The 27,762-nt window shown below is 42.5% G+C and overlaps 1 long non-coding RNA gene across 1 annotated transcript; it reads right to left on the reverse strand.

Moving 5' to 3' along the window:
- Positions 1-234: 234 nt before the first annotated feature.
- On the reverse strand, positions 235-27,092 carry LOC118239730. Its single transcript, XR_004772584.1, has 3 exons — positions 26,451-27,092; positions 2,394-2,528; positions 235-766 (listed from the first exon to the last, which is right to left on the reverse strand). It is a non-coding gene; the product is annotated as an uncharacterized LOC118239730 (long non-coding RNA).
- Between the last annotated feature and the right edge of the window lie 670 nt (positions 27,093-27,762).

Consider the following 27,762-nt stretch of genomic DNA (forward strand, 5'->3'; position numbering starts at 1 on the left):
GCCATATGAATTCAGGGTGTGTGTGTGTGTGTGTGTGTGTGTGTGTGTGTGTGCGTAGGCCAGAGGTTGACATTGGGTGTCTTCCTTTGTCCTCTCCTACCTCATTTTTAAAGATAGGGTCTCTCACAGAACCTGGAACTCCCAGATTGTGTTAGACTGGCTGGCCAGCATGCCCAGGGGCTCCTCATGTCTCTGTCTCTTTAGTTCTGGATCACAGGTGTATGGCACCATTTCCAGCCTTTTTATGTGTGTTTTAGGGATCCAAATTAATGCCCTTAAGATCCCAGGACAAGCACTTCCCCAGCAGAGATATCTCCCTAGACTCAAGGGCTTTCTTGAATTTCCCGTAGATTTGCAATGCTGGGTCTGTCTAAAAGCATTTTTGACCCAAGCTTTAGGAATTGCTTGTTCCCCATTAAACACTTTGCCTCTGATGAATTATTGAGTCAGAGCCTTGTTTAAAGAAAGCAGAATTTGTGTCTTTTCTCCCCCATGTATTACTCTGTGGTTGCAGGCCAGGAGGGTGGTGCTGCTGAGCACGAGGTTCAGGGGAGGTGCTCGGCATGGCCTTCTCAGCCAGAACCCCAGAGCTCTGCAATGCAGAGCTTACTGGCATAGACTGCTTGCAGGCAGGCCAGCTCAGCGCTGTTAAAGTCACAGCCCTGAATTATCTCCCTCCCTGGCCACACCCAGGACAAATCTGACAGTTGAAGAGTTGGCTTCCTCAGGGTCTCCACATCTTCAGTCCAAGCTCTGGGGCTGTAGTCTGAGAAGATGGGCAAGAAGACAATTTTAGGTTACAGTTCTTAGCAGCTTTCTTACACACCAGCTTTGCTGCTGAAAACTCAGCCTTATTTCCAGGGTAAATTCTCCCATATTTCCATTTATGTAATCAAATATTTCCATCTATGTATCAAGCCCATCTCACTTGTGTGGGGACCCCGGGAAAGAGCTGTACTTCCGGCATTAGTGACCCCAGGGCCCAGGCAAGTCGTCTGTAACAAGGGAACAAGATCCTGCCATTCTTTGCTAAGTTGCCTAGCAGGAAGTACCCTCCACCCAGGACCCTTCCCAACTTGAAAAGAAACAACTTGACCCAGTCCTCTACCCATAAGCTCAGTCTCCTAGGCAACCCTTCCTGGATCTCTTCTTACTCATGAACTCTTTACCCTGCCAAACATCCTCTTTGTGGCTTCCTAATATCCTGCCTACACTAACACCTGGTGCACAAACAACCCATTCTACCCCTCCCCATATCCTGCTCTACTGACTATATAAGCTAGCCTGAGAAAAATAAAGTTTGCCACTGGATCAGAATCCTGTCTTGTGGTTGTTCTTCCTGGGTCTCTTGTCCCCATTCCCTGTCCCTGACTCTCTTGCCCCATGTTGATGTCCTGTGGGTCGGGACGTGGAATATTGTGAACAGAGGAAAGAGCACACCAGAGTGGACCTTGTAAAGGTATTCTGGGGAGTCATGAAACATCTATTGCCAAAGGGGGAGTAGAAGGAGAAGCTTCCAGGATCAGGGTTTGTGAATGGTTTTCAGAGTGTGGAAAGGAGATTGATAGACTAGAGGATGACCTGATGGAGCCCTCTGAGAGGAGCCCTCTGCTTAGCTCCTGGTAGCAGGCTTATGAGGGTGCAACTCACAGTAACCCAGATTTTAGGTCCTATGGTTAAGGCTATGTGTTGATGGAAAATCCAAATACAATTAGGAATGTTAACAATTCTCTGGGGCTTTACATAAGTCCATATCCTTATGCCTGGCAATGGGGTGCCAGCTCTACAGATCTACAATAGCAGCCAGCAATTACATCTGCTGTATGAGCATGAGGGCCGATGTAGAGGGTTGCTTTGAATCATTATGGTAACTCATTAACTCCTCACTAGGTACTAGTAATGACTCCATTTTGCAGGTGATACAAATAGAGATCATAAAGTCAAACCACTTGTTCAAGGTCACAGAGCTAATAAGTACCAGGCTTGCTTGTGGACTCAGCAGCTTGGGGACAAGCCAGGGTCTCCTGAAAGGATAGCAACTCTGTCTTCATACAAATCAGCAGACTCTGAGGTAGAAGAGAGTGAAGGCCAGGGGAAATAAAGGCACCGTGAGAGACCAGGAAGGAGCAACAATACATCCAAGAGAAGAAGATTTTAAAAATATAGGAAACAAAATTATCACTCTGTGCTTTTCCAGAAGTGTGAGCCTTTCTTCAGGTGAGTTCAAAGCAAAGAGTCCCAAGGTTCATACCTCACATAATCTTCAGATGTCACCATGCAACACTGGCTTGTTTGCCATGACAACATCCACTTTTTTTATATTCAATTTTGTCTCCGTTCATTCATTCATTCATTTGTGTATGCATTAATTCACATAAACTCTGAGCTCTTACTTGATATCAAGTCCTCTGCTGTCTTAGACATTAGCAGTGCAAGCATAGCTTTTAATAGCACCTTGGTTTTCCTCTGTAAATGAACACTTCAATTTCTTCTCCCCACTTGATGGACATTAATAGTGTCATCCTGCCCTGGAAAAATAATAACAAATAATAAGGGGACGACGTTTTGATGAAGAGCCCATTTCCTACCTTGTCTACACTGCGAACAGCATATCTCTTGCCTTCAGAGAACTTACAACTTTGATTCGCTTCTGACATGAGACGTAAATAAAGAGCTATCCGTGTCACAGTATCTTTTTGTTGATAAGTTGAATATATATGGGAGCACAGAGAAAAACACTATCAGATATGCTGCACAAGTATGCTAATGTATCTGGTTAGAATACCAGCTTAAAAAAATTTGGAAAGAGAGATGGACCATCTAAGATGGAAGAGGAAGAACACTTGGAAAGCGCTGTCTGAATTGATTTAAGATCTGTCTGTCGAGGCCCATAGAAGTGGCTCCACTTCATCTCAAGGTCAGAGAGTTCGAGCCTATTATTGCTCTTTCAAGGTTAAACCACAGTATGTTTGGCCAAAGGTGTAGCTAATGGATGTCAACAGGATATTTGGTTTAGGGTGTGACTACTTGATGTTTTTGATATTACGGAGGAAACTGTATCTGTTTGTTCCTTGTATCATGGTAAAGAAGACTTTTGCCTCCCCCCCTTTTTGTTTGTTTGTTTTGTTTCTCCATTTTTAAAATTTAAATTAGAAACAAGATTGATTTACATGTCAATCCCAGTTCCCTCTTCCTCCCCTCCTCCCCTGCCCCCCACTAACACCCTACCTATCCCATACCATTTCTGCTCCCCAGGGAAGGTGAGGCCTTCCATGGGGGGGGGTCTTCAGAGTCTGTTATATCCTTTGGGATAGGGCCCAGGCCCTCCTCTGTGTGTCTAGGCTCTATGTGGAATGGGCTCCCAAAGTCCATTCCTACGCTAGGGATAAGTACTGATCTACCACAAGAGGCCCCATAGATCTCCAAGGTCTCCTCACTGACACCCACGTTCATGGGGTCTGGATCAGTTCCATGCTGGTTTCCCAGCTATCAGTCTGGGGGCCAAGAGCTCCCTCTTGTTCAGGTCAGCTGTTTCTGTGGGTTTCACCAGCCTGGTCTGGACCCCTTTGCTCATCACTCCTTCCTCTCTGCAACTGGATTCTGGTTCAGTTCAGTGTTTAGCTGTGGTGTCTGCTTCTACTTCCATCAGCTGCTGGATGAAGGCTCTAGGATGGCATGTAAGTTAGCCATCAATCTCATTATCAGGGGCAATAAACTTGGGGCGGATCACAGTATTCACTGGATGCCCTCCTAACTCTATCTTCTGTTTCTTGTCTATTTCTTTCCTCAATCCTCACTCCTCCTTTGAAGCATGGACTGGATAATTCTTCTGGAATGGGCAAAGGTCAAGGACCAGGCTGTGGGAGTGGGCAGGGTGGGAGAGCGTGGCAAAAAGATGGCCAGGTCAGAGGGAAGATTAGGCGCTGTTAAGGTCACAGTGGACCCTGAAGAGTGGATGAGAGTGTGAAAATGTCTTCTTCTGCATGTCCTTCAGCTAAGAGGGGACACAATATAAATGGTGCTCTTAAGTTGATTAATCTGGCACTGCAGTATAGCATCGATTAAGGAGGAAAAGACATCCAACCAGCTGGAAAATGACTGTGGTAGTCTAGATAGGGGATGCACATGCCCTAAAATACAAATGTGCTTGTGTTCAGCACCAGCCAACTTTCCGGCCTCCAATGCACTGTCAGATCCACCTCACAGGCTTTTCCCACTCATCTCTGTAAGTGATGGCACTTGCAAGGAGGAAACTTGATCCTTCTCTTGGAAATGAAAAAGATCAAGGCTGAGTGTGCTGCTCAGTGGTAGAGCTCTTGCTTAGTGTGCAGGAGACCCCGGGTAGATGCCCAGGGCCTACCAATCAAGCAAGCAACCAGTTAGTCACTCAATCAAGCTTAGAAAGGTTATATAATTTGTGTAGGTTCTTAAAACTGAGATGCTAGGTTCTGGATTAGTTAGTTTTTGGCCCAGAGTGTTCTGTATTACATGATACTTGTCCTTTTTAGTGCACTATGCTGCTGCAGGTGTGTATGTGTTTGTGTTTGTGTGTGTGAGTCTATGTGCATGTGTGTGTGTGTGTGTGTGTGTGTCTGTGTGTGTGTGTGTGTGTGTGTGTGTGTGTGTGTGTGTGTGTGTGTGTGTGTTCACATAAAACAAGGATTGGGGAGCAGTGTCAGGAACTCAGTATTCAGACTGAGCTGGAAGAGGTGAACATCTCCACTGCTGACAGAAAGAAATTAGATTCAACCAAACATAAATGACTTGGGGGATTGGATGGAAAAATAGACATTTACAAGAGGGAGGCAATTGTTCAATGGTAGAATATTTGTCTAGTATGCACAATCCTCAGTAATGGGAAAAAATGAGACAACTGTGCATACGTAAAGATCTTTGCCTTGGAGTATGCATGAGAAAATGATCTGAAGATAAATAATTTAGGAAGAACTAGAAACTTTTGGCATAACCCATTAGAATCTGTGTTTTAAAGAAGTGTGTGGAGGGGGGAAATGAGTGACTTTAAATTATATTTAATCATAATAGCATAAGAATTGACATTTAAATATTTCAGGGAGATTTGAAAGGCTCTGGGATGCCTTCATAGGAAACGTTTCTAATATAAAGATTTCTCAGAAGGACAAGGAGATGCTTTGTAAGGTGTGATGGGGAAGAATATAAAACAAGACCAAACTTCACGGAAGTGCCACAGCCTAAGCCTAACGACAAGCATTCTACCCCCAACTAAAGAATACTTATTTACTACTTAAAACTCCACTGTGGACCCATAATACACTCTGAAGTTTTTACCCCATATCATAAAACACGTATAACCTCAACTCCTGTTTCCCCAGAGTTTAAATATGTCAAGACACAAATTCTTTGGGATTTAAATAAGTTTTTATTTTAGGCTTAGAACTCTCAACACAGAAAGATGGATGCTGGCAGAGGATTTGGAACGTTGCCTCGTCTCGTCAGAGTATTGAGTTTTTGTCGAAAGAGAATGATGAATGTGCTTAGTGGTATCTGAAAGCTGAAGGACTAATTTGCAGTGTGCCCTTAAGTCAATCAAAACCAGAGCTGCCTGAGATCTTTGGATTCATAAAAAAAAACCTTCTTTATTCCCCAAATTTAACTGTTTTGAGAGAGAGAGAGAGAGAGAGAGAGAGAGAGAGAGAGAGAGAGAGAGAGGGGTGTGAGCCAGAGGATAACTTTTGAGTGTTATCTTCAGGAACATAGTCTACCTCCTTGAAACAAGGTCTTTCACTGGCCTGGAGCTTACTAATCAGGCTAAGTGGTCTGGCCTGTAAACCTCAGAGATCCTCCTGTCTCTGCCTGTCCAGCAGCAGGATTACAAGCATGTACTAGCATGCCTCCACCTTTTAAGTGTGAGCTCTGGGGATTGAACTCAGGCCCTTATGCTTGTACAGCAAGCACTTTATTGACACCCTTGACATGTATAATTGAGTTTTCATAAGTATGTTGTATTTAGGTAAATTGCATATTGTTTGACTCATTTTTCCAAGTCTAATTATTGATGATAAGACACTAAGCATCAGGTGACAGGGGTTCTTGGAAAACTTGGCTCCATCTCTATCCATTCCACATGAAGCCCTTAAAATCTTGAAAATTTAGTGTTGTGGAATATTAGTTACATCTGTTTATGCTGTGGAATATTTGTTTAATGATGTAAAGGTGTGTTGCATCCATTTATGTTGCATTTGTTTAACTCTGTGAAGCTGTGATACTTTGCCTGTCTAAAACACCCGATTGGTCTAATAAAGAGCTGAGTGTCCAATAGCTAGGCAGGAGATAGATGGGCGGGACTGCCAGGCAGAGAGAATAAACAGGAGGAGAAGAGTGAGAAGAGCTGGAAGAAGAAGGAGAATTGAGAAAAGGAAGAGAGAGGCCGCCAGGGGCCAGCCACCCAGACAGCAATGGAGTAAGAAGTAAAGAAAGACATGCAGAATAGAGAAAGGTAAGAGCCCAGAGGCAAAAGGTAGATAGGATAATTCAAGTTAAGAAAAGCTGTCTAGAAACAAGCCAAGCTAAGGCTGGGCATTCATAAGTAATAATAAGTCTCCAGGTATTTATTTGGAAACTGGGTGGCAGGCCCCTAAAGAACAAAGAGTTAAAAAAAAAACTACAAGTCAGGATTTAATTATTGAGAATAAAGTTGGAGGTTATTCACGATTCCATTCAATATAACCATTATTGTTGAAGAAGTGGATGCACTCAGTTACCTCCCTTCCTGTCACTTACCAAACAGGTCAGTTGTTCATCCATCCTGGGACCCATATCATGGGCTCTTCTCTGCCTGGCCAGTCACTGGTACAGCATGGAGAGAAGTCTAGAATCCCAACTATGCAGCTTTTGTTTTCCCACAACCCAAGTGGCTGAGTCTGAATCTGCCAGAACTAAGCTGTTTAAGTGCCCCAGGTTCCCAGAATGGTGTCCCTAACGTGTGTCTTGTGACATCCCTTTTTTACCCACATTTTTTTTTGCTGTTTAAAAATATGATTTAACTTTTAAGTTTTCATACAAATATGTACTAAATGTTGAGCATATCCACCCGATACCTGATAACCTCCTTCCCCCCCCTTTCCCATGTTAGTTCTGTGCTTCCTTGGAGAGTTTAGCTTCTTCTTTCATGTCATACATATGTACATGATTTTATGTATGTATATAAAGTATAGGAATCACAGGTGGGACAAAATATATTAGCTGCATGGTGGTGGTGCCTGCCTTTAACCCAATCTCAGTACTCGGGAGACAGAGACAGGCAGATCTCTGTGAATTTGAGGCTAGCTTGGTCTACAAAGTGCGTTCCAGGACAGCCAGAGCTGTTGCACAGAGAAATCCTGTCTCAAAAACAAACAAACAAACAAACAAAATAAAACAAAACAAAAAACCCAAGAAGATATTTGTCTTTTTGAAGCAGCCTTAATTTGCTTAATATGATAATTTCCAGTAACATCCATTCCTGAGAACAACATACCTTCATTCCTTGTCTGTGGCTACAACACTCCATTTTGTATGTGTACACTTTTTATACACCCAGTTGTTAACAGACAGCTAGGTGTTTTGCATTTAGCCACTGTGAATAGTGGAACACCCGTGTGCTGTTGTCTCTGTGGTGTCCTTTGGGTCAATACCTAGTATTGGTAGAGCTGGGTTGGTCACGCAGAAGATCTGTTTTCTCATTGTGTCAGTTATGGTACAGTTGATGTGGGTTAAGAGCTGATAACCAGAATAGACAGACAACAAGGGATCCCTTTCTCTGTGCTCTCTAGCTCTTTGTTGACGCTACAGTCCAGTTTTTGGAATCAAGGGATGGGGAAGGGACTGGATTTACCGGGAGAGCCCCTCCATTTAGTAATTGGCACTTAAAAGTTATTTTTTCTCAGACACAACACACACCAGGTATTGACTGTGCCATGTCTCATTTGATTTTGTATTAGTTACTTTTCCATTGTTGTGATAAAACCCCATGACCAAGGCAACTCATAGAATAAGGAATTTGTTTGGGCTTACAGTTCCAGTCCATGATGGCAGAGTGGAGGCAGGGGGCATCAGGCAAAGTGGCTGGAACAGAAGCCGAGGCTTACATCTTGAACAGCAAACAGGGTAAAGAGAGCAAATTGGAAATGGTATACAGCTTTGTGACTTCAAAGCCCTTCCCTAGTGACACACTTCATCTAGCAAGCCCATGCCCCCTAAACCTGCCCAAACAGTACCACCAACTGACAACAAAGCGTTGAAACATCTGAGCCCACAGTGGGCATTATCAGGTAAACTATTACATATTTGGTCCTAGGTGGTGAGCAGCCCATCAAATGCCTGTCCTCAAATGACTCAACAGGTGTTGTTTGAAAAGTGAAGATGAATACTTGGTAAGTACAAAAAACAACTCAAACCACTAAGTTTCACAGAGGTTTAAATTCACTTGCCAATACCAGCTTGCTGTTAGTGGCTAATCTGAAATTCAATCCAGTGGGTTGGGGCCTGTCCACTGAGCTGTGATGAATTTTCATGCTACCAGGGAGGCATTGGGGCGTAATTTCCCACAGAGTAAGCATCTAAGAATTGCAACCACTCTTCAGAGCACCAAAGCAGTGTTAGTTTAGGAGAGATACAAGATACATGTGGTTATGAATTGGACACATAACAAAGTGGTTACAAAGCAGAACTCCACACACCTAGATAAATTTAGAGGGAAATGGTCACCACCATCTACTTGGAACCTGCTATGTTTGGATTCTTTGAGAACAGTTTCCATGGACATCTTAACTGAACAGACATGCATGTCAGAGGACAAGTCAGAGGACAACCTTTGGTGTTATTTTTCAGGCACTGTCTGTCTTATTTTTTCAATAGTTTAGAACTCACCCAATAAGCTAAGCTGGCTAGCCAGTGATCCCCAAGCATCTGTCTGTCTCTGTAGTTCTGGGATTACAAGTGTGAGCCACCATGTCCAGCTTTTTTTTTTTTTTTGTGGGTTCTGAGGGATTGAACTCATATCTTTATACATGTAAGGAGAGCAGTTTACTGGTCGAGCTGTCACCGTAGCCTTCCAGGCAATTTCTAAAGAAACAATGTGATTGCCCTAGAACACCATGTCTAACCTGTAGCTTGGACTGAAGGATCCTATTCAAGTCAACCCAACAGACATTTATAGAGCATCCAGGGACAGTGAGTTAGAGAGTAGAAAAACAAAAGTGAACCTGCTCGCAGAGAGGGTACAACATGGAGACATTACAGGGTCTGGCATACGATAGACACTTAATAAATATTTATTTCATGGAGGAACAACGGACGAATGAATGCTATGACTGTTATAAAGAGGAAATTCTGTAAGAAAACCAAACATCAAAATTTATGAGAAGAAATCAATGGAAGCTCTAAGATCACATATCAAGAAAAGATAATAAAGATTATGTATTCTTACTTGTGAGATGAGGAAACAGAGGCCACAATAATTTGCTCAAGGCAGCAAACCCTGCTTGTGGCCATGCATATGGGAAAGTGTCCTCTAACCCAGCACTCTAGGATTTGTGTTTTTCCCTTTCTTGTTGGCACCACATGAAAAATCTTACTGCAGTTTCTCTTCACAAGCAATCATGAAAACGATGTTGTTATGCTCTTCCTTGGACAGCATCTTTTTATGTTCCCTGAGTATGGCAGATGTAGGCATTAGCTGACAGAAATCGACTAGGTATCAGCTATAGCAAGGAGGAGCTTTTGGAAGAAATGAGTCATCCTGCATATTGAACTTTTAGTACAGAAAAGCTTGTTGATGACTTTTATGATTCTCCAGATACCTCCGAACACATGGTGCGCTCACGTGCACACACACACACACACACACACACACACACACACACACACACACACACACACACGATACCTAACGTTGCATCTTCCCTGATTCCAGAGGGTTACAGAATTCTACTGCAGCAGCATTCATGAGGATGCTCACAACTGCTGGCTTATCTAAGGACCATGTAGCTCTCTATCACCCTTTACTTTCTTCCTTTCTTACCTCTCCCATTCTCATCTATCATGTCCCAGTCTCCCTGATTAAGATTGGATGTGCCAGGAGTTACATTTGATACTGCCACAATCCTCCCTAGTTTTTATTTCTGCAATGCGACAGCATAAACACTCAGCAAAACAGTATGATTAGTTTTCACTAAGTATCCATACTAAATAGTTTTTCTGCGGAAGCTATGAAGGCCTCAATTGATTCTCTCCCTCATTACCATAAGATCCATGTATCTGAGTCCTAGGACAGTAACCCTCAGGAATAAATGTAGTCAAGATATTTATTGAAACTGTTTAGTTATTCCAAATGAGATAGTTATAATAGTCCCCTGCTAAAAAGTCAAAGCTGACAGACCCAGGGCTGGGATCACATTTTCGTTCCAGTTTCCTAATAGCATACACACACTAACAGCTGCTCCTCATTTAGCAAATATTTACTGATATTGCCTGTTGCTACATCTTAAATTTAAGTTGTCAATGTGATGGTGCAGCTTTAGAAGGTAATGAGGTCATATGGGATCTACCTCATGAAGAGATTAATGTCATTCCTGGAGGCTCATATTAGCTGACTCAAATACGGTTGTCTGAAATCTGTCTAGTTCATTTGTCCCCTCCTTGTCCACACACACCTGTCTCCTCGTTTTCCCTTCATGGAGTACATGGGTCATTGTTAGAAACTAGAAGATACTGACACCTTCCCAGCTTCCAGAACTGAGTCAAAACAAAACTTTTTTTCTTTATAAACTACTCTGTTTTGAGTATTTTCTATAGCAACAGAAAATGAAATATTAGGCACATCCTTTGGTTTTGAATCATATTTTAATTAAAAGAAGACATAAACACATAAACAAGTTTGACATCATGTAGTAGGTTCTTATATATCATCTATGCAACATGACTCTCCAGGTAGCCAGGCAGACTGGGGAAGGCAGGGGTCTTGGAATAGCTGTGGATCTACCTTGGGGACTCCTATCTCTAGGGAACATGTACAGGGCATATTTTATCCTGGAGAAGCACTAGGAGAAGTGATCTCGTTCCCATTCAGGCAGGAATAGGTATTTTATAGCTTGGCCTGTTCGTGGCCTGAGCCACTTTCATATTTCACAGCTATGGAATGGGGACAGAATCTCCATCCTATCTACTTTCAAATGAACAACACAAGACACAACCATAGCCTTGGAAAAACATAACCACACACAGTTTCACAATTCAATGAAGTTCTCTACACCTGACCCATACTCCTAGCTTCCTCATTTCACTTGACCATTCTACACAAGTAACTGTAGTCCATTTTAGACCTTCCAAGAAAGAAGCCTCTGAAACCCTATTCCAAAAGGCTAAGATTCAGTGAGGCCTGAGGGAGATGAGTGACAGCATTGGCCTCTGAGGCCTGGTCACAGGCTCTACCCTTCTGGCAAACTAACCTCTCTGGACTGGCTTTCACTAGCGCTAAATAAACCCTTCAACATGGAAGGTTGGGATTTTTCTTTAACCTTTGGATCTATTGATTCTAAGATGTCATTGACTCAGGAGAGTGATAAACTGTGAATCACAGGGGTTCCATGAGGGAGTAGATAGAAGGGGAGATCCAAGTCACTGTGAAAAGAACTAAGTTGGAGGATTAACAATGTCAGTTCTCAAAGGATTGTAGACAAGGGCTCACATATGGATGCTTATGGTAGACCTACTCAGCCCAAACTTGGAACTATACAGGATAGATCTGGAAAGTGAATGCACACACTGTAGACCACACATATCCAGACCAGTGTATTGCTTGGGCTGAGGAGATGGCCTAATGAGTAAACCACTTGCCAGGCAAGTATGAACTCCTGAGTTTCAGACCCACAGAACCCACATAGAGCAGGGCACAGAAGCATGGATCTATAATCCTAATGCTTCTATGGTAAGAGACAAGATGGAAGGAAGCTTACAGGGCAGCTAGCTGGCACAAAGCTATAGTAAACAATAAGAGACCAAAGACCCTGTCTCAAACAAGATAGAAAGCAAGGAACAACACCTGAGGCTGTCCTCTGGCTTTGATACACACTCTGTTGCAGGGACATGCCTACACACACACACACACACACACACACACACACACACACACACACACGAGATGGGGCCATAAACAAGACATAGAGTGATCTTAGATGAAAGAAGCCAACTGGGCAAGTCTACAAACTGTGATTTCACCTAAGTCAAATTCTGGAAAAGCTAAAACTATTGAGATAGAAGGAAGATCAGTGGTTTCTAGGAATTTGGGGAAAACTAAAGACAAAGTGCAGCTCGGAGGGGGTTTTTAGGGCAGTATGATAGTTACCATTAATTGTCAACTGGACACTTAGGAGGTAAGCTTCTGGGTACTTCCATGAGGGATTGTCTAGATTTCATTGGCCTATTGGTATGTCTATACAGCATTATCTTGATATGATAATTGGAATGGGAGGCCCTGCCCACTGTGGGTGACACCATTCCCTAGGCACCAGATTCTGAACTGTGTAAGAGTGGAGAAAGTGAGCTGAGCACCAACATGTATATGTTAATCCACTGTTCTCTGCTCTTGACTGTGGATGTTATGAGACCATTTCTGTCAAACTTTTGCTGTCATGAGATCCCTGCAACGCTGTGTTATACTCAGGAGCTCTGAACCCAATCAACCTTTTCTCCCTCAAATTGCTCTCAGAGCATTTTAACAACTGGGGGGCGGGAGTAGGGCAGGCAGTGAAACTGTTCTATGTGATGCGATTCAGGACATTTTGTGTGTTGATACCCATAGGAGGTGCAACACAAGACTAGACTGCTGTGTAGCCATTTTCTTCAGGTTAAATGTTACCTCCTAAGATGCAGGAAACTAACTGGATTAAGTTCAGAAACTTATGATTCACAAGGCCCCATTTCAAGATTATAAAAGCAGTGAGCTTTTGCTGGGGAGAGGAGACTCTCCAGTGGAGCTGTCTGCTAGCTGGACCTGGAGCTCGCTTGGGGGCACAATTTTGTGAGTCATCATTTATTCTGGGATGGGCTTTTTGGTGATGCATCTGCCTTCCAGTCATCCATGTTCCTGCAAGTAACCCCAGTAAGCCCATTGACTCACCAGCCTAGACTTCGGTGGGATAATTTCTCTAGTCTGTTGCCAGTGCTGCATTTAGAGTGAATAGACGTTTGTTCAATTCTCTTTGTCACACAACAGAACCCTAATCCACACTATGGATGTGGGCTGACAACACGGTCAAGTTTAGGTCTGTGAATTGAAACAAACATAGCACACTCTGCATGTGTTGGGTCAGGGGATGGAAAGGAAATCTCTGTGCCTTTTACTCATTTTTTCTGTGATCTCAAAACCCCTCTAAAACATAAAGTCTGCTAGAAAGACTAATGTAGATTCTAGCCCTTGCTTCTGCCACAAGTCCTTAATTTACTGGTTGACCTAAAAGCCCAATCAACTGAGAATCTATTCTGGTGTCTCACTTATGACCCAACCCCATGTCCCACTTTCCTGCTGAGTCTCTCCTTACATGGGGACTACTTCTCTTGTAGGTGCACCAAAGACAGTAAGCAATGCCGTTACCATCCTAAATGCTAGGGATTTTTGCCTCACTCTCTTGTGCATGACCTGCCACTTCTCTCAAGGTTAACTTTCACCTGTCTTCTATTTGGAAGCTAGAAAGGAGTTTGCTGCTGGAACCCACCTGGCATCAGGGAGATTGTCAGACATCTTTCCTTTAGTGATGTCTCTAGAGCCATCCATGAAGATGCCTGCTTTACCCCACGAGGATGCTCAGTTTGGGGAATACAGTGCTTCTGAGCAATGGAGGGAATGGATTTCAAATCCATTAGCATAATTCTGCCTGGAGATATCGATCGCCTGAGAAGGACACCCCATCACTAGATATGTTGCATTACTTTTGCTTAGGATGGTCAGAGAGTTGAAGAAATGGGGCTCCATAGTGAAGAGACATCTCTGCATCAGAGGCTTGGATGCATAAGGATTCCTGGGTTTATGCTTATGGTAAGACACACATCACCACCAGAGGCTACAGTTTACTATGTTCAGAACAAAGACACCTTGATGGGCTTCATAGAAGGCTCCCCCAGGCTTTCTCTGGAGAGCCCCTGTAATCTATCAGGTGCTGTCTTCTCTCCTTTTTCTTTGATAAAGAACTTATCTAATAACCCATCTCCTGTCAAGCTCCCTTATTGTTAATTAAATGGGAGTAGGTGATCAATTGGTCTGGATTAACATAATTAATCTTTAAATCATACATATTCAAAAGGCTCTTAGAAGCATCTGGGTATTTCCTTAAAAATTGCTAGAGACATCAACTTAGTACCAGCATACTGAATGAGCCGATGACTTTGAGAGCAGTATCTCCTTCACAGTGATGTTTTTGAAGAGAGAAAATCCCATTGCAACTGAGAGGGGGTGATAGATATTCTTTGGGAGAATTGTTAAAAATGGCGTGTTTTCAGAGAGAATAAAATCCCTCGCTGGGTTTTCTGCAATCAGCAAAGCACAGAAACACCACCCACATTTGTCTTCGGAACAGTTGTGAGCTGGCCTTTCACAGCTGAACCATTGCTCCAGCCCGCCCGTGCCTGCAACTGCTAACCTTCCAGGGAGTTTTACTACAGCACAGCTTTGCAGATGAATGATCATGAGCAGCTGTATTTGAACCTTCCACTGCCCAAGGAAGCCAAGGACTAAGAGCATTGCCTACACTACTTGACTTCATGCTGTTTGGACCCAGGGTTATCATATCAAATTCTGCTTCATAGACACTGAAAATGAAGGGCTCTTAATTGATCATTGATTGAGCTTGGGTTGTAGGAACCAAAGCTAAAGGCCAGACACAGGCATACAACTATATCCAATGTGCTATGATCTTGAAGCCTTTTATTCAGCCTCATAATTATCAGGCTGGGAGTAAAAGACCAAGAAGAGTATATCCATGTGCTTCCATCCTTGCAGTTTCTACTTCTTTTCTGCTGAGAAAAAAAACAGACATTGGATGGTACACACTTTGATTAATAGCTAAGACCTCCTGTAATCCTTCACCTTCTTCAGGCCAAAGTCAATTCCTCTGACCCAGTGGGATTTTCAAAGTGGCCATTGCTGCAGTCATCTCCAGGCTGCAGATTTGATACTCGAATGCTAATGACATGTAGTGCGGCAGGGTGTGTGTGTGTGTGTGTGTGTGTGTGTGTGTGTGTATGAGAGAAAGAGAGAGAGAGAGAGAGAGAGAGAGAGAGAGAGAGAGAGAGAGAAACTAGCTTATAACAATAGCTTTTGTTCAGCGAGCAATCTGGAGGAGCTCAGGCCCTAACCTCCCACACATCAAAGCCGCTCACTTCTATGTCAATCTGCTTGCTCTTTCGGTTCCCCAAGCTGCTATTTATGGAGGATTTTTAGTCTGGGAGAAACTGTTAAATAAAGCATGCAGTTTCAGTAATCTCTTATACATAATGCCAGTACTCTTTAAAAAATACTGAGAATGGATACACCCCATTTTACCTGGATGATGTGGTTTTTAAATGCACCAACCTTAATCTTTTAGATCAGAAGATCCCATTAGGTAAGGATCCTAGGCTCAGAAAGCTAGCAAGGGGCTTAGAGATGTTAAATAGTAGTGGTAGCTAGTAATAAAGTAATATAATGATGATGATGATGATGATGATGATGATGATGAACAACAGTAATAGTAATAACAGAGATGAAATTAACCTGAAGGTCTGAAGCTACAGAACAGAGTGTCCCCTATCTCGTACTCTTGTCTCAGGTCCATCAGCAGCACTGAGGATGCAAGGTTTTTTTCTCCTGGTTTCTCTAAAGCCAAGTCCCTGTGTATAATGTGTCTGGTTATGTACCAGGCACATAGGAAGGAAACCATTTTCCCTACATGAGGTATTGTCCCCAAACAGAAGTGACTGTTGACCATTTTAGTGCTATGCTATGTTTTCCAGGTTTTGATAATGACCACATCATACTAGGAGGAAGGGAACACATCATGGTAAAATCAAGTCACTTCTCAGGCATCCTCCATTCACGGTGATCATACACCACCCTGAACATTATATAACCAGTGTTTCATAATCCCCTTTCCAAGTATCCATCCTTCTCATTAGGCCCTGGACACACACAGGCTGGCCATTCCTCCTTGAATTTCTTTTACAGAAAGTGTCTGTCACACGGGAGGCCTGGGCAGGGCGTGTGCTGAATGAGTCAGGAAAAAAAAAATCATGAATAATGTTAGCAGATGAACAATGGATGGCCTCCCAGCAGTTTGCCTGTATCTTCTGCCTCCTCAGTGGATAAAGATGTCTCTAAATGGCACTAGAAGGAGTTCTCTTTGGAATCCATTGTCATCTGTCTCCTCTCTTCTGGAAAAGCTCCCTGTCTCCTCTAGACACCTACAGACAGAGGTAGACTTCGTACTTTGCCCGGCTCTCTGATAGGCAACACTGTGAAGGGCACCCTGTCCCACCCCGAGAGCACTCTAAATGAACTCAGGATCTCAGCAGACTTAGGTTTTAAAAAGTTATAGTCCCAGAGCAATGTTCTCATAGGCAACAACCAGACCTGAGCATGCGTAATAGAGGCTTCATTCTCCCAAAGGCTCCTTGACATCTGTGGTATCAGTGAGCATTTTTGTTCTCTTGATTCCAGCTCACTAGAGCCTAGGGGTAAAGAAATGCATAGGAGGCCAAGCCACAATGGACTTCAGGTGGCACTATGAGAGGGATGGGAGAAGCTGTCCTTGGAGGATCATGTTCTGTTGCCGCTTAGGGACATTGTTTGGTTTCTTATGGCAACAGAAGAGCTGAGCTGCCTCCCACGTACCACTGGCTAATTAGGGCAACTATTCCTGGCCCGATGTCTAGTCATTTTAAGAGGAAACACCAGGAATCTATGGTTTGGAAGTAGTTGCCATAGTAAAGCAACTATATTTTTTTTCTAATCCCTGCTATGCGGATGCTTTTTGTTCTCAGCTCTGCAAAGAAACTGCTGACTCATTCACTTCCCCCAGCCGCCTGTCGCCAGGATGAAAGAGTATAAATAATTTACATTAAGATATCAAGACAAGCAGTGGCTTTAAATTTGTTGCATTCTTGGCCAGAATCGCTTTCGTGACAATGAATTAAACTAAAAAGGCCACCAATGGCTGCTCTAAGCATTTTAATATGGTCAGAACCAAACTCCTTTCTGCAAAGTCGTAGCTTGAAGGTCAGGAAGTTTTATACTGCTGTTAGCAGAGTGTGGGGAACAGGCATACACTGTGTGTGTGTGTGTGTGTGTGTGTGTGTGTGTGTGTGTGTGTGTGTGAGAGAGAGAGAGAGAGAGAGAGAGAGAGACAGAGAGAGAGAGACAGAGAGAGAGAGACAGAGACAGAGACAGAGACACACAGAGAGAGAGAGGCAGAGACAGAGAGACAGAGAGACAGAGACAGAGAGAGACACAGAGAGAGAGATGAGAAAGAGATAGAGAGAGAGATGAGAGAGAACCAGAGACAGAGAGTTAGAGAGAGAGACAGAGACAGATGGAAAGAGAGATGAGAGAGGTACAGAGAGACACACACACAGAGGGACAGAGAGATGAGAGAAGACAGAGTCAGAGAGACAGAGAGATGAAAGAAGACAGAGAGACACATAGAGAGAGACAGACAGAGAGAGACACACACACACAGAGTAGCCTCAAATGGCATTTTTTAGCTGCCACCCACCACCATGCTTTTTGAGATAGTGTTTCTCATTCTACTGCAACTCACCATGTGAAGGCCAGTAAGCCCTAGAGATCTTTCTGTTTCCACCTCTATATAGCTAGGAATCTATACCCATCTTTTTCACTTGAGTTCTGGGGGTCCAAACTCCTGTCCTTAAGTACTTTTATGATCTGAGCCAACTCTCCCACCGAGTGTCAGGGTCTTAAGGCATCTTTTTTTTTTTTTGGTTTTTCGAGACAGGGTTTCTCTGTGGTTTTGGAGGCTGACCTGGAACTAGCTCTTGTAGACCTGGCTGGTCTCGAACTCAGAGATCCACCTGCCTCTGCCTCCCAAGTGCTGGGATTAAAGGCATGCACCACCAACGCCCAGCTAAGGCATCTTTTATTAGAGAATGAACTATTTCATGGGACGAGAGAAGATGTGCAATCCCTCTTCATGCCTGGGGCAAAGGAGTTCATCAAAGGACACCATTTCCTGAAGAACTCTCACCTCTAGTTATTCTTAAACTCAGAAGCTCAGCAGCCTCAACACTTCATTAACCTTAATTAGGTAATTTTTGTATGGTTTTCAAATGATGCAGGGTATCCCATCAGACAGCAGCAGTGTAGAAGCAAGGGACTGACTGCTCCAGGTTAAATGTTGGCTCCTGTTGGGATAATTGTCCTGAGTGCCTTCCTTTCTACAGAACTTGCTTGAGTCAGATAATCAGACTCACTGGGTGGAGCCTCATAGTAATTTGCAAGCAACTAGGCAACCCTTGTTCAGGGTTGATAATTCTGATTCTTGGTTCCTGCTGTCTTCAGGAGTCTACACCCTGCTATGTTTAGACCCTGTGATCTTAGACTTGGTTATAGCTCATATATATTTCTATATATCTATATCTATCTATATATCTATATCTATATGTACATATATGTATATATAGATATATCTATATATCTCGGCAGCCACGACAGTAACACGTGCTCTATGACCTTGTCTTAGTCACTAGAGGTCAGACGCCTGCCTCTGACAAGGAACCAATCAGAAGTTAGCTGGTGGCGCTATGCTTTACGACCCTGGGTGTACTTTACGGACAAGTACACAGCAATGACTCACAGAGCATAGCAACCACCCTGGGAGGGCCTATGGGCCATAACAACCAGTTGGCCAATCAACACAGGGCAAACCCTCCAAGCCTGGAGGCACACCAATCCTGAGCCTGTGTGTGCCCCTAGACACTCCCCTTCGCTGCCCTATAAAGATCTGTACACATCGGGTTCGAGCTGTCTTTGCTAGCCATCTGCCATGGTGGGTGGGTGAAAGACCCAAGCTAACATGGGGTTAGCTCGTAAAAAAAACAAAACAAAACAAAACAAAACAATAAAGCCTCATGCAGTTTGCATTAAGCTCTCGAACCCACCTGGTGATTGGGGTGACCGCGGTCGTGGCCTGGGACCCCAGATACCTGAGTTTTCTGGGGGTCTAACAAGGGAAAAGGTAGAGGGATTAATTAAGAGTTAAGAAAAGCTGGCTAGCAACAAACCAAGCCAAGGCCAGGCATTCATAACGAAGAATAAGCCTCCATGTGTGATTTATTTGGGAGCTGAGTGGTGGCCCCCTCAAAATGACTAAAAAGATAAAGGAGTAAAAGGCATTTCACACAACAGATTCCCATGTGTTCTGCCTATATACTCACGGGTATGGTGTCATGTCCTGGAGCATGACTGCCCCTCCCCCATAAGCCATCCACTGGGAATAGGCCCTCAGCTAGGGTCTATTGGGGCTGAGCAGTCCACTTATTCTCTTTGAGCTGTTTTTACTGTGTTAACCTTGGTCTTCTGTGAACCACCTCCTTTGAGGATACCACTGAGGCTTGTAAATCACACAGTCTATTCTTAGCTCATAGTTATCTTGGACTTTTTGCTGAATTTGACACTACAGATATGTGTTCCATTCACACCTCCCTCCCACACCTTTTACCATTGTGGTGTGTGAAACCCTATGCTGGTTTCATTACCCTTCAGTGTTTGGCTCTGTGATGACAATATACTGTCCCCTCACTCTGCAGACCTGATGTCCTGTATTTGCTTGTTGTATGCCATGACTGCAGTTGTCATGGATGTTGAAATACAGAGCTTGATTCCACTGTGCACACACGCTGACTCTGAGAAGCAGCACACTGAGAACCCTCTCAGAGGTCGTGTGTGAACTGCCCATATTCTCACCAAGAAGCCAGTTACTTATCTTTAAGAACTGTAGGGAGACACTGTAGCCACGCCTCCTAAGAGGTGGCTACAGATGTGCCCGACCACGCCCATCAGGGTGTGGTCAAGGTGTTGTCAGGGTGACGGGGGAAAGGCTTTAAAGGGACAGACAGAGAAGGCACATGGCTCACTCTCTCTGGCCTCCCTTGCCTTGCTGCCTCTGGCACGCTCTGGCTTGCATTTGGCTGGCGTTTATCTATTAAAAGATATCCTAATCCCCCCAGCTTTTGATTTTGTATCTTCCTTAATAAGAACCCAGGGTTTCTTCCTCTGAGAGTACAGAGCTGCACCCCAGTGTCATAACTGCATCACTGCCTCCTTCCCTGTGCCTCCCAAATCCCTTTAGTAACCCCACCATTTTTCAAACTGCTCATATTTAATAATCTGAAGCTCATGCACACCAGGCAGGTACTATAACCTGAGGGACACCCTTACCCTGTGTCTTAGGTTTCTATTACTGTGGTGAACACCATGACCATAAACAGCTCAGGGAAGGGAGGCTTTATTTCAGCTTACCTGTCCTGATCACATGACTTTTACAAAGGAACACAGAGTGGGAGCCTGGAGGCAGGAGCTGATGCAGAGGCCACGGAGGAGTGCTTCTCACTGGCTTGCTTCTCATGGCTTGCCCAGTCTGCTTTCTTATAGCACCCAGGACCACCAGCCCAGGGGTGTCCCTGCCCACGGTGAACTGGGCTCACATCAATCATCAAACAAGAAAATGCACTACAGGCTTGCCCATAGGCCAGTCTAGTGGAGGCATTTTCTCAATTGAGGTTCCCTCTTTCAAAATGACTCTAGCTTGTGTCAAGTTGACATAAAACCTAGCTAGCATCCCTTCATTTTCTCTTATATTACTTTAACTCTTATTTCATTATGCTACTTCAATAGTAAGGAATACTCAAGAGATTTGTGTATATTATTGCTCCATTATGTCACAACAAAGCTTCTCGTTTATGGCATTATTTCCAGTTCCTAAAATTACATCTTCTGACTTGATCAAGTGTCTCATCATCTCCACCAGTTCCCCATGCTCAGTTTTACTTTCCGTGCTGAATGATAACATTGTTCTCAAATAGAGAACATCACGTCCACTTGGCATCCACCTTGTCAAACTGCAACAATCGTGTAAGAGTGTAAGATTCTGTTTGCATGCATTATCTTCTATAAAACCATTGATAATGATTCCCAGACCATTAGCCACTGCTACCATGGAATTTATATATTGTCTACTAGCTAATGTATAGTAATTCTATCTCTCACTTTAGTTGTGAACTTCCTATGCAAAGATCCTTTTACCCAATCCTTGCAAATAATATGTGATAAATAAATCCTTCATTGATTTACAATTCCTCAATTTAGCCAACATTTACTGACTGAATAAATTATTGGGTGAATAAATAAAATTTGGTTGATTGACTCATTGATTGATTCTATTGATCCAATGCAATATTGGGCACAGTTCCCTGCATTTTAATTTGAAGGGTGAGTATCACCAATATTTTATTTCTCTCCCCCAACAATTCCCGGAATAGAGTCCCATAAATAAATTCTTGGGATCGATATGTCTGCAACAACGTCCTGGTGCAGTAATAGCAGAATGTTAGGATCTGAATATTAATGACAGAGTGAACCACTGCCCAATGACTTTTGCTTTGAAACATCAAAGACACGATATAAATCTCAATGAAAAGGCAAATTAAGCCCTGGCTTTCTTCCTAGAAGTGACACTTTAAAAACCAGATCATTTTTCTCTTTAAATTGAGATGAGAATAATATTCCAGAAACCAGGACAGAGCAGGTGATGTTCCCAGTCTATAGCCTACTTAGTGGAAATCACTTATGATGGACTAAATGAAAGATAAGAACATTTTTATTCATATTGGTCTTGGAGAGCCTAATGTGGTTCAAACCATATTGTATTAACTGGGTGTGCTAGGCACCATGGTGTGTACCTGTTATCCAAGCATTCAGGTGGTGGAAGCAGGAGAACCAGGAGTTCAAGGCAAGTCTCTGCTACTTAGAAAGTTTGAGGCCAGCCTCGTCTAGGCTACAGTGGGATGTTGCATATAAATACTGGTTATCAGGATAATGTAGCCACCAGGCTGAAATCAAGAAGCAGAAAAGTATAGGCTAATTATGGAAGTTGGTATAAGACACTCAGAAAAGCTCAGTGGAAAAGAGCAGGTAGTAAGAAATAGGTCCCAGGTGGAAACCATAATCAGGATATATTATGTGAGAAAAAAATCATTTTCAATGAAAGAAAAAAATTAAAATACTATACTATAAAATTGCAAAAAAAAAAAAGGTCACAGCCACTCTTACTGTGGTGTGACCATCTCCCTGTATGTGTCCATCCACAGCTCTTCCCACATCTGCCACAGTGACCCTCTCCAGTCCTGTCTTCTCCCTTTGTTGTCACCACACAAGGCTGTATCTGTGACTTCCCGTCACCTAGTGTGTCTCACAGGACTCAACTGCATTTTAGTATGTTCCACTAAATCTAATATTTCCTCCTAAACACTTCGTCCTGTTTTTTTTTTTTTTTTTCTCGTAGGACAAGCTGACTGAGAATGGCTTCCCCTTACTATTTTATTTCAAAATGGCTTCCTCCTGGAAGGGCAGAAGAGTGGAGGAAGGCCACCTGAGTTTTTTCTGACTCTGAAGTACTTGATATGAGGAAGGACAACATTTTTCTTTCCCAAGGAGAAGAAATACAGTTAGGCCCAAGTGTATGAAACACACTGGATACAAGCTGAAGTTTTCTCAAGACAAGATTAGGCCTTGGATATAAAGGACAATCCACAGAAATGAGAAAAACATAGTTATCAGGAGTACATTACAAAAAGAAAAAATAATATGCATATAAATTCCCTAAGTTCTTCAATTGTCTTGACCCTACCTCTATCTCCTTGCCCTTCTTCATAGGAGAATTCTAATAATGGTAATAAAGCATTCAAATACGTACTTAAAACAACAACAACAAAAAGAAATAGGTCCCAGAATGTAGTGAGATGTTTTGCTAGAGGTCCAGTGAGATGGATGCCAAGAATCCTGAAGGTGAACAGAGCCAGAATAGCTGGGCTCATCGTGAGCTTCCCTGAGGAGCAATCTCTTGACGTCCATGCCCATGGTCCACAGTTGACTGCCACTCTGATGAGGTGACAATGATTAGCTCCTGTTTCATCTCGACAGTAAAACACAGACAAACCCGTTCTCCCATCGTGACAGGCAATGACACCCTTTCTGAGAGGAAATTCTCTATCGGTGTCCACTGATCAGCATTTCTCTAGCAATGGCTCCCTGGCTCCTGCTTACCTCTGCTCCCGAGCACTGTGCACTGCAATGTATTGGATAGTTCCTCTCTGACCATGGCACACTGCCCTGTACACATTTCTCCCTGACCACCACATACAGCCTTGTACATATTACTGACCTATTTTCATTCTCTACAAACTATAATGTTTCAAGGTCCTACTGTTTTCTCGCCTCCCCTTTCTTCCTCAAACCTGCAAGGAAATTCCTCCATGATTCTGTTATTCTTCTTTCATAATGTATTAGCAGAGTCAGATGTGTCAAGGTCACCCTACAAGGAAAGCAGACCTTATAGAATCCAAATAAGTGAAAGCAAACATTGCTGTCAGCCCATCCAGCCCAGGACTAGCAGCTATGAGGCAATGTTTGATTGTTTTGGGTTGTCCTGAGTGCATTCTAGATGCTCTCCAAATATTTAAAACTCAGGTTTGGAGTCCTTCATGAATAATGCATTTCATATAGGTTGCATCTGAGTGAGGTAGGATAATGCTTCCAAGATCCCAAAGTACCAGAAAGTGCCCATGATTGGGACACAAAAGATGGAGAAGTAAATACCATGGATGCATCCAAAGAAAGCAAGAAGAAAAAAAATAAAATAAAGGAAATATCAAATTGACAATTAAAAAATTAACAGTGAAAAATATTAAGTAATTTTAATAAATTTCATAAACTTCATAGGATTAGCCAAAAAGAGAGAAAACACGTACTCATTATGCTAACAACAACAGGTATGGATAAAAAGGAGGTATCTCAAATTCTATAGATATTAAATAATGAAAAGAAGATTATGAACTGATAGGAATACATTTAACAAGTAGAATAAGGTACAAAGTTTTGAAGGAATAATTTTTCAGGAATTTACTCAAGAAGAAAAATTCTATGCCTATTAAATAGGATCTATAATTAAAAATTTCAGGGGGAAGTTTTAAGCCTAAAGTTCTTCACTATAAACACTATTTTTTTTTAAAAAAAAACAAACAAACAAACCAGCAAACCAAGGCAAACACTGAATGATGAAACACAACCGATTTTACACCAATTACTTCAAAGGCAGGAGATCACTTCTCAAAGGAGTTAGTGAAGACAGCACAATCCTGATGCTTAAACTTGACAAAAACATCACCAGAAAATTATAGACCAGTATTTCTCATGAGTGTCATTGAAAAGTCCTAAGCTATCATTAACAAATCAGACTCAGAAGTAATAAGGAAAACATAATATGTAATTGCCATGTGGGGCTTATCTCAGGAATAATGGGTGCCTTAAGAGTGACCAGTCAATATACTTCATTGCATTGATGGAATAAAGAGGAAAAACACACAATTTCAGTGTATAAAGGAAAATCATTGATAAAACCCAACAGCTGTCCATGGTTGAGGGTCTTACTGAAGAAGGGAAGGAAGTTCTGTCAGTGTTATAAAGAAGATCCACTAAAGGCCTTTAGGTGAGTTACAGTCTGGAGAAAAAGCAAAGGAACTCCCTGCCACTCCTCCTAAGAGACGATGTACAAGCAGATCTATCTTTAGTGGAAAGTACCCCCCCTCAAGGAACAATAAAGTCAAAGTTGGAAAGGAGAAAGGAGAAGTCTTGATTCAGAGTTGCTGGGAGGATGTGGCAACAAATTGAACCAGTGAGTATATTTAGCAAGACATAAAAATATGTGTTATTAGTATTTTAAAATATCGTATTTCTATATACTAGCAACAAACTATTGAAAAATGGAACTTTAAAAACAATGCCGTTTAAAACAGCACTACCTCACTCCACCCCCAGTATCTGGGACTAGAGCCATCAAATGTGAATGCCCTCTACACAGAAAAGCACAAAATACTGCGGAAAGATACTAAGTATTAAGGAAAAGTTCAATAAGTGGAGAGATTTAACCCACTGACTGCAAAAGTTAAATGATGTCACTAATTTTTTACATTGTATCTTAACATATATGGATGTTTTGCCTTTATGTATGTCTGTGTACCATGTGCATGCTTGGTGCCCTCACAGGTCCAAAGAGGGTATTGGTTACCCTGGAACAGGAGTTATAGACAGCTGTGAGTAACATGCAGGTGCTGAGAATTGAAACTGGTGCTCTGGAAGAGCAGCCAGTGTTTTTACCCACTGAGCCATCTCTCCAGCCCCTAAGACATCAATTCTCACCAACTTGATTTATATATGCCATGCTGTACTATCCCAGTTAAAATTCCAGTAGAATTTTCATCTGTGTAGAGGTTGATAAGTGAATGGAAACCACACAGAGGAGCCTTGAAGGAGCCCACACAGTTGGAAAATTTACTCAGGATTCTTTTGTAAAAAAAAATAATTTATTTAATTTTTTTATGTGTGAGGGTGTTAGATTCCTTGGAACTGAGTTAGAGACAGTTATGAGCTGCCATGTTGGTGCTGGGAATTGAACCCAGGTCCTTCCAGAGGGCACCCAGTGCTCTTAAGCACTGAGCCATCTCTCCAGCCCCCTTACTCAGGAATCTAAAACTGGCTACTGTCAACTGAATTTTGTTGAAGACATAGGAACTAAATGGACAAGTATATGTTTTTTAGCAAATGGTACTAGAACTGAATAATTGTATTAGTAACTCAGACCTATACCTCACCTCACACATACAAATTAATTTAAAATGGATCTTATATGTATAATTATGATCAAAATGATAATGTTTTTAAAGAAAAATTTAGAATATTTTTGGGCAGCAACGATTATTCGGGACATAAAAATCACTAACTGTAAATGAAAAAAAATATGAGTTTCATTTAATTAAGAAAACTTGTGCTTGCCAAAAGACACCATCAAGGTATCAAAGGGCAGGTCACAAACTGGGAGAGAATTTGGAACGTAGATAGTTAAGAAAGTACTTGTGTTAAAAAGTCCTACAAATCAAAGACAACCAATAGAAATGGCTAAAAAACTTGAAAAAGTGCTCAACAAACAAAAATAGCTTAACTCACCTAATTATCCTAGTGCTTTGGGGTCAGAGGCAGGAGGATGGCTGGCTCTGGTTGGCTGCCAGCCTGGCTGGAGGTTCAGTGAGAGACCCCTTCTTAAGGAAAAATGATGGTAAGTTGATAGAGTACATCACAGTTAGCTCCAGCTGCTCACTTGACACAAACTTAGAGTTACCTGGGAAGAGGGAGCTTCACCTGCAGAATTGCCTTGATCAGATTGATCTGTGGCCATGTTTGTCTTGTGAAGCATTTTCTTAATTGCTAGTTATTGGAGGAGGGCCCAGTCCACTATGGGTGGTACGATCCCTAGGAAGATGGACCTGGACCACCTAGTGGAGTAGGTCAGTGGAAGCAAGCCGGTAAGCACATTCCTCACTGCTCAAGCCCCTTCTCCTGCTGTAGCTTCTCTCCATCCTGAACTCTAACCTGTGACTCAAATAAACCCTTCTTCCCCAGGCTGGTTTTGGTGTGTGTTTTTGTTACAGTAACAGAAAACAAACCAGAGCAGAATAAGATAGCCAATATCTGAGCCCTTGTATGTGTGAGCATGTGCACATGCATCCGCACACACGGGTGCATACATACCATGCTCATACGTCACACACAAGTCTTTTTAAAATGAAAATGTAAAGTATTAAGTTATGTACCTAAGCTTTATGAGTTTTACTTGATGGCCGTTGCTCTTACATAAAACAAACAAACAAAAAAATGTTTGATAGGTGCAGCAAAGACTTCTGCAGTCCATACTGCGGAGAATCAGAGAGAATGACTCAACAGGAAGGAAGGGTGAGTAAGCTGTAGGAGAGTAGCAGAACTCTGTGGGATGACTGGCATCCACAGGGAAGGGGTGGATGCTTGTGGGTGGTTTCCCCTAGACAAATCAAACACCTAGTGATCCCTGCAGCTCACAGTAGCATCATGACTCATCTGGAGTCTATGAACTACCGGAACATACTTCAATACAATATTTCTTTGTTGCAGCTAATCTAAATGGCCAAAAATGCTTAATTTTTTTTGATCAACTAAAAAAAATATATTTGTAATAGCCATATTTATCATTTCTTAAGTTCTGAGCTTATACTCATTCTTTTTTCCCCTTCCTTCCTTTCTTCTCTCCTTCCTTCCTCCCTCCCTTTCTTCGTCCCTCCCTCTCTCCCTCCCACCTTCCCTCCTTCTCTCCTTCCCTTCCTTCCTTTCTTTTTAAAGTAGTGTAAGCTTTTAGTTATAGCTATTCAGGAGGTTGAGGCAGGAGATTGCAAGTTCAAGGCCTGTTTTTGGTAACAGAATAAGTTCAAGGCCAGTTTGGGCAACCTAAGGAACCCCATCTCAAAGCTAAGAGTAGAAAAGGACTGAGCTGTAGCTCAGTGGTAGAGTATGAAGTGCCAGCATACAGGAGGTCCTAGGTTCAGTCTCTGGAACTGAACAAAGTGAATTATCTTGGTGCTTGATTGTACAACTCCAATACCAAAACAATAGAAAACAGGTTG

The sequence above is a fragment of the Cricetulus griseus genome (genome assembly GCF_003668045.3).
Source record: "Cricetulus griseus strain 17A/GY chromosome 1 unlocalized genomic scaffold, alternate assembly CriGri-PICRH-1.0 chr1_1, whole genome shotgun sequence".
In the NCBI taxonomy this organism is placed as follows: Eukaryota; Metazoa; Chordata; class Mammalia; order Rodentia; family Cricetidae; genus Cricetulus; species Cricetulus griseus.